Genomic DNA, 7754 nt, shown 5'->3' with positions numbered 1-7754 from the left:
TGTAACTACAAAAACCCAAATAACATCAGCTCCTAATGAGGGTAAAACTCATTAATGCCTGAAGCAATTGATGGGAGAAAGATTTTCTTCATTCCCTTTACACTCAAGTCAACACAAGTGAGATTTACAAAGCTCATGATCAAAATCCAAGATGAAGTGGTCAATATGAAAAACAGACAACATTTCCCAACACTGACACACCAATGCTTCTGCTCCTCCCGGCCTGAACACCTAATTCTTTTGAATGACAAAAACTCCTTCCACACTGGAAAAAATCCTTAAGAACTTCCTGAGATCGATTGCTACAAGCAGTAAAATCTTTAATACGTTGAAATTCAGTATCAAGACAGAGAGCAGCTTGTGCCAGGGATGCATCCCAGGCCAGATGCACCTGACTGCTGTGTTGGTGTGTTCTGAAAAGAAAACTGCAGATGTCTTTCAACAATGTGGGATGTGCCGAGACTTCTGACATCTGCCCAGTGACATTTCCTGGCAAGAGTTCTTGCACAGGCCTCACTCAGCTGCTCCCCTGCAGGACCACCTTGCCCTCAGCCTTCCCACGGAGCATCCCTGGCTGTATCCAATGTGACCCAGAGCCCTGCAGTGCCTGCTCCAAAGGGCACAGCTGCCCCAGAGCCCCAGGGCTGCAGGAGGCCTGGGTGCCCTTGCCAACATCACTGCTCTGACAGAAGCTGGCAGCCATTCCAGTGTTTGATACCACACACACACAGTTCTCCCTCCCCTCCTGCACTGCAAATACAAGGGGGGGATGCAGCACCACTGCTGCAGCTGACCCTGAGCAACTGCACTGCAGGAAGGGAGGGCCAGCCCAGCCTGAACCCACCTCGGTGTTCATTTCAGCTCTTAGCCGTGCAGGGCCAGCAAAACCTTCTCAACATCATCCTTTCAAAACTGGGAAGAGCTTCACAGGGCACCCACTGCGAGTGGCAAGGCTCAACTGCTCTTTCACTCACCTCAAGTAGTCTGCTTGGGTGTTTGTGGCAGAGCATGTGGAGACAATGGAAGTTTGTTTTCCTTCTCCTGCAGAAAAGCAGAATTTTTACACTCTTCATCAGGAGATTTTTAAATAGCCAAAAAATACCCACTGGATGGTCTTGTAAACATCCTTCAGAGATTTGTTCTCACAGTAAATTACTCTGAAAAAGCTCCAAAAATCAATAATGGGACACACACAACTTTCTCTCCAGTAGCCAGTTCTGGGCTGTAGAAAGAAGGCATGGCCACTTTTGTCTACTGCACTACCATGGTGTAAAGCCCAGCTCAGCTTTTCTGTTCTGAATGCATGAGGTGGCATCTCCACAGCCATTCCAGTCATGCAGCAGCAGATGCAGTTTCACAAAAGACAACAGCTTGAGATAGACAGAGGGGGGGAGAGAGACAACATAGTGGCTCTAACAAGAAATAGAGAAAAAAGACTGGAGCAGTTCTCATGCCATGTTTTTATGGCCACTTCCTTGTCCATTCCAGAGGCCCAAAGTTCCCATGAAACAAAGTTTGGATGAAAATTTTCTGCACTCTTGTCAGCAGGAGAGTCGCAGTATGTTCAATACAATCTGGAAGAAGAGCTTTGCTGTGAGCATTTCATTTCCAAAAGTGCATTTGCTCTCATGGCTCAGTCAGCACAAAAGCTGCAGCCTAAGCCCCAACTTGAAACACAGTCCAGATTTTTCCTTCACCAGCTGCTCTGAATTTTGTGACTCCTGAAGAACAATGCTCGCATGTTTTTAGACTCAAGCAAGAATCTTTTTCTTGCTGTAGAGACTGTGTGTAAGGAAAAGACACTTGCATCCGTTCGAGCCCGAGATCTAAGAGCAGCTGTGACCATCTGTACCTATGGGTACTCAAATCTTGGGCAGTACAAAGGTGGTACCTCCAGAGCCACCTGGGGACCCCCACCACTGACAAGACCAAGGGTGAAGATGGACTGGCTGTACCACAGAGAATCCATGTGGTGGTGATATCTTCATACCTAATGTTTCTCTCTTCTCTACACCCCACCTCTCCTCTCTTATTACTTTCTATCTTTCTGGGTTGCATTTACTGTTAATAACATCTGTACAATTGAAAAGGATCTCACTTGTTGCCTTATTCATGCAGAGGCTGAATAACCAAATCTTTACACCACAGTTCTCCAGGGAGGAGTTAGGAAAAGCAGCATATTAATACCTTCATCGAAATCCAAAGGATGTGACTGCTTCAGCCTTCCCAATTCATTTTTATTCCCATTTGAATTGGAGATCTCCATCTGCACCATGACAGGCTCTGGGACTCTAGAACTCTGGAATTTGTTGTTCTGGTGCACCTCATGGGTGCAGGGGGAAATGGAGCCAACCCTTGGAGACATGTTCTGATTACAAAGGGCTGTGGAAGGCAGCACCCAGGAGGAAGAGAGACCTCCAGCTGCTGGCTGGACGTGACTGGTGAACTGCTGGTGACCAATTCGCCTCTTCTTGCTCAGCACAGGACTGGTGAAGTCAGAAGCCAGAGGCCGTTTCTGCATCAATAACAAAATAATTAATTCATTAATCTATCATCAGGATCAGGATTTGCTCCCATTTGTAAAAAAGGAGCATTTCTGAAGTGCCAATGGTTCAAAACAAATTTTCCTTAAATAAAAAGATCATGCATGTTCTATGTCATTCCTACTTTCTCATCAAGAATTCAAGTTTGTAGCTAAAAGGTTTTGGTAGAAAGACACTCCCTTCAGCAGCTCTATCTAAGGCTTCCCCAAAATGGGGAGGTCCAGTTGTTTTTTTTTCTAGCTCCCAATTCATGCTTGTACACAGCTCTTGTGTCACAGATACACATATGATTTACTAAAGAGTCTGTTTTAGCTGTCTCCCTGTTAAAGACAAGATCAGTGCATCACTGACACAACCCAGGAGTTCAGGGTGTTGTGGTTGGTTGTGAATTCTCATCAGGATGATGAAAAAAGACATCAGTCACATCAGGATAATCTTGTGCTTTTAGGTGCAGTTGCCGTCACTCCAGCAGCCACTCCACTCTTTAAACTCAAAAGCTGATGGCTAAAATATTCTTTACTTTACACAAGAGACTTTCACAAGTGGTGACTTATGAGCGCTTCCATTTTCTTCAGTTCACTTCCATCTCTCAGCTCCTCCCAAGGACCTTGTGCTGGCTCACATGGCACAACACACGGCCACAAGCTCCTCATTCCCACAGCAAATCCAGTACTGAGGATGGAGTAGAACAGGACAGCCATGCTGTTCCCAGACAGGGCAAAGGAGGAGAGAAATTAAGGCAGAGAAGGGAGTGAGGGAATATCACACTTCCCTAGATCCTGTCATTTCACATGGATAGTGTAGATCTGGAGTAAACAATGAGAATGAAAGCAAGAGAGAGGGAAAAGGAAGCCAGAGGGCCCCATCTGCCCCACCCTTTTATGTACAGCAGCCTCTTATGTACAGTAGTCTTTTGACCCAGTTTTGTCATGCATGCAGAGCCAGCCCTTTGAGTCCTTCTGTTGCCATTTAATATAACAAATTGTATTAAAGTAATAATAAACCTTAGTAATCGACATTAGTTGACATTAGTAGTAGTTATGCTAAGGCTTAGTAGGCCGCATGTAACCGGCAGATGAACTTTATAGCAAATTTTGTAATGCAAGCAGTATAGTTGTGAAATAATTACTTATCTTAAGGAGTGTATCCATTTATCTAAGGAATGCACCTTTTGGCAGAATCTTAAATGTCAGAGAGATTATGGTACCAGGTATCAAAAATGTGGTAAGAATCTGTTAAGATTGAGAAATCGTGTAAAGAAGCATATAAAAACCCTGTGAATTTTCTGTCAAATGGGGCTCTGTCTTTGGACGCTAGTCCACAGGCTCCCGAGGCCTCAATAAAGCACCGCATAAACGACTTCGGTTGTTTGTGTTTTCTTCGGATCGGGCAACAGTTTTCTGGCGACCGCGGCAGGACTCCGAGGGCTGCTGGGGCGGTTCGCGTTCTGATCCACTCCACGCCGGCACCGAGTGATTCTCGGGGAGTCATCGGTTCGTGCCCGACCCCCGCGCCTGGCGGACGACTGCAAAAGGTAAGCCCGAAGGTGCTTTATTTTCTGGTTCTGGTTTTGGGTGCCTGCTCATAAGACGAGGCGGCGATCCTCGCAGGGTTGGGCTAAGACGTCTGGTTGGTCTGGAAAGCCTAGGCGCCGGCTGTCAGACGCGGCGAAAGCTGCGCAGGTCCGGCACTTGCCCCTCGCGGCGTCGAGAAGTGGCAAGTTGGATTGGTCTGGTATATATTCTGGTATTTATTCTGGTATTTATTTATTTCTGATGTGTGAGTGTGAGTATGTGGTATGATTGATTCTGTTAAACTGGTAATATTAATTGTGGTTATTATTGTTCTGTACGTTGCTGCATATTGGTTGTTGCGATCGGTTGCCGAGTTGTTGTACAGTTTTAAGTGAAACCGGTTCAAAATGCCATTTAAAGCATTCAAATCTATGGTTCAGTGCTCTAAGGGTATACCCAGAAATACACCGTTAGAATGTCTGTTGAAAAAGTAGAAAAGTAAAGGGTTTGATTATCGTAATCATTAATGGCCAAAATATGAGCGAGAGGGGCCGGCACGGCCAGAAAATGGTACTGTGAATTATGATACCCTGAACTCATTAATGCAGTATTTAAGGAAAAATAAAAAATGGGATGAAATGCAGTGTTTAAATTTGTTTTATTTGCTGCGCCGCAAAAAGGAGTAGCAGACTGAATGTAAAATAATGGTATTGGAAAAGAAAAACATGAGTGTGGGAGGGTTGTAAAGGAAAATCTAAGTGTGTCTAGTGCTTAGCCTTAACCTCTTGACCAGAGAAAAATTTGTCTTTAATAATATCACCCGATGTGCCTGCTGCTTCGTTCCCTCCTGCTGTCTCACCCCCTCCGGCTGTCTCACCCCTCCCCTCTGTTTCACCACATTCCTCTCTGTGTCCGCCGTTGCCGGAGAGCAGTGAAAAGGAGAAGGAAGGAAAAAGGGGGCAAAAGGAGGAGGTGGCGGGAATAGCGGTGGTGCCTGGGAATGTTGGAGAAGTTGTTGTGCATTCCCCAGCCCCTTCCCCTGTTTCTTCCCAGAGTTGGCAAGGTGCCCCGCTCGCGGCTCGAACTAAACAGGAACGTAAAAATCATGGGGAACTCCGGCTTATTGCCCCTTAAGGGAAGCTATGGGACCCCAAGAAGAAAAGGTGCTTGTAAAGGTGCCTTTCTCCCGAAAAGATCTAGTGATTTGGAAGCAATTAGCAGGTGTTTGCCGTGGAAGTCCTGGTAGAGTAGCGCGGGTAGTCAGGGTGATTGTTAAAGCTCGCTCCGGTGTTGTCTTTGATGCGTAATTTTTGTATAAAAGGAATATTGTTGAAAATGCTCATCGGGCTAAGTTTAGTTGCAATGGCTTACAGGAGATTTATAAGAATGTTGAAGTCTGCTTCAGAAATGTATAAATCATAGTTTGTGTTATTTATTAGAAGAGAAGCAGGCAAAGAAAATTTTCTGCCTTTATTTCTCTCCTCTAAATCGGTTACATCTTTATTAGAAAACATCCAGATCTCCCTGAGTATTAAGGAAATCATTTTTTATGGTAATTAATTTAGTAAGTCTTTGTTGCACCATTTACAGTCTATATAGAATGAAAGCTGAAATTTCTAAAGGGGCTGGGAAGACTCCTGATTTAGGAGTCAAGCTCGGCAGGAGGAATCTTAAGTGGAATGGCAAATGGAAAAAATGGGCCAGATTTTACAAGCAGGGGGGGAGCGTGCTCGGAAAGTGATCGGGTTGCATTCGGTTGGGAGAGCCGTGGGTGGCTTGGTGCCGAACAATGATCCAAAATGGGATCCAAACAGTGGTAAGGGAAGAAAATTTATCAGGGAATATCAGGAATTGTTAGTAAAAATTAGGACTAGAATGCCCAAAACGTTAAATTGGTCAAAATTGTATTCAGTCAAACAAGGAAACTACAAAGGGGACCAAAACCAGGAAATTACTGACAAGTAAATTTTTCAGAATTACTAAAGGCACGGAACTACAAGTATCTTTAGTGTATGTGTGCACTTTTCAGGCTAGCCTGAGCCATGCGCCCCGCGCCGCTGCTCGAGCTCCTGCTCTGGGCGCCGCTGTTCTGGGCGCCGCCAGTGCACAGCCTCCGCCACAGTATCCACTGGAACGGCAGCAACCCCAAGTTCCTGCAAGACAACTATTCCATCCAAGTGGCCATCAATGACTACCTAGACATTTACTGCCCGCACTACAAGGGGGCAGTGCCCGCCGGCCAGGCAGAAACCTTCACGCTTTTCATAGTAAACCGGGAAGGTTATCGTGGCTGCTACGAAACCCCTGGCGCCCTCATGCGCTGGAAGTGCAACCAGCCACGGGCTCCCTTTGGGCCCGTCCGCTTCTCCGAAAAGATTCAGCGTTTTACCCCCTTCCCACTCGGCTTCGAGTTCCAGCCCGGAGAGACCTACTACTACATCTCCGTGCCCAGCCCCGAAAGTGCCGGGCGGTGCTTAAAGCTGCGCGTCACCGTCTGCTGCCAAGGCACCACGGCAAAGCCGGTAACAAAGGTGTCCAATTCGCAGCCTCAAAAGCGCAAAGAGCCCGAAAATGCAGTGCCTGCCCGGGGCACCGCGGTCCCATCGCAGTCCTGCAGTCCGTGCCTGGCGTTCTCTTTGGTGGTGTTGTTGATTGCTCTTAAATCTCGAACTAATTAATTGGTGCGGGATCTGGGGGCAATTAATAATATTGCCAAGTCACTCAGTGGTTGCCAATCTATATACTTTGTTAACATCTGTGTCAGAAAAATTTAAATAGTTTTCTGTTATTAATTTAAAAGATGTTTTCTTCTGCATCCCTCTGGCATTCGAAAGTAAGAAATATTTTGCATTCAAGTGGAAAGTCCTGACATTGGAAATAAAGACAGCTCACCTGGTCCCGGCTGCCTCAAGGTTTCAAAATAGTCCTACGATATTTGGAAATCAATTGGCAAAGGAATTAAAAGATTGGAAGACTGCTAAGGTAAGAGAGTCACCATTCTCTTATGTCATTCTTATGGTAGGAGAACATATAAGAAAGGTGATTCTTTTTTTCTAGCAGCAGAGCTACCGAGTGTCAAGAAAAAGGCACAACTGATAAAATCAAGTGTGATTTATCTTAGATGCGAAATCATGCAAAGACAAAGGAGGCTGGAAGTCAATCAAATAGAAGCAATATGTGCCATACCCCTTCCAAGAAACCATCAAAAGCTTAGGTCCTTTTAAAAATGGTAAAATGGTGCAGACTGTGAATTTTAAATTTTGGACTCTTAGCTAAGCCCTTGTATGAGGCCCTGAAAGAACCACAGTTACACTAGGATCGACAAAGAAAAAGACCTTTAAAGACTTAGGCCTCCCAGATCTAAACAAAGAATTTCAGTTATATGTGAATGAAAGGCAAAAGTTAGCACTCGAAGTGCTGACTCCAGAGACTTAGATCCTGAAAATGCCCGGTAAAGTATTTTTCAAAACAACTAAATTCAGTCAGTGCTGGATGGCCGTCATGCTTGCGGGCAGTTACGGCCACAGTGATCCTCATCCGGAAAGCCAGAAAATTGACTTTGGGAAGAAAATTAAAAGTATTTGTGCCTTACATGGTACTGGCAGTTCTGGAGCAAAAGGGGGGTCATTGGCTTTCGTCCAGCAAGATGCTACAATACCAAGCAATCCTGAGAGAACAGGATGATGTGAAACTAAAA

The 7754-nt window shown here is 45.4% G+C and overlaps 1 pseudogene across 1 annotated transcript; it reads left to right on the top strand.

Moving 5' to 3' along the window:
- Positions 1-6099: 6099 nt before the first annotated feature.
- LOC306816129 (ephrin-A4 pseudogene) lies at positions 6100-6735 on the top strand (annotated as a pseudogene). Its single transcript has one exon. The product of its transcript is annotated as an ephrin-A4 pseudogene (transcript).
- Positions 6736-7754: the final 1019 nt, after the last annotated feature.

This window comes from Erithacus rubecula (genome assembly GCF_903797595.1).
Source record: "Erithacus rubecula genome assembly, contig: scaffold_382_arrow_ctg1, whole genome shotgun sequence".
Taxonomy (NCBI): domain Eukaryota; kingdom Metazoa; phylum Chordata; class Aves; order Passeriformes; family Muscicapidae; genus Erithacus; species Erithacus rubecula.
This window is presented reverse-complemented; position numbering and strand designations above follow the sequence as displayed.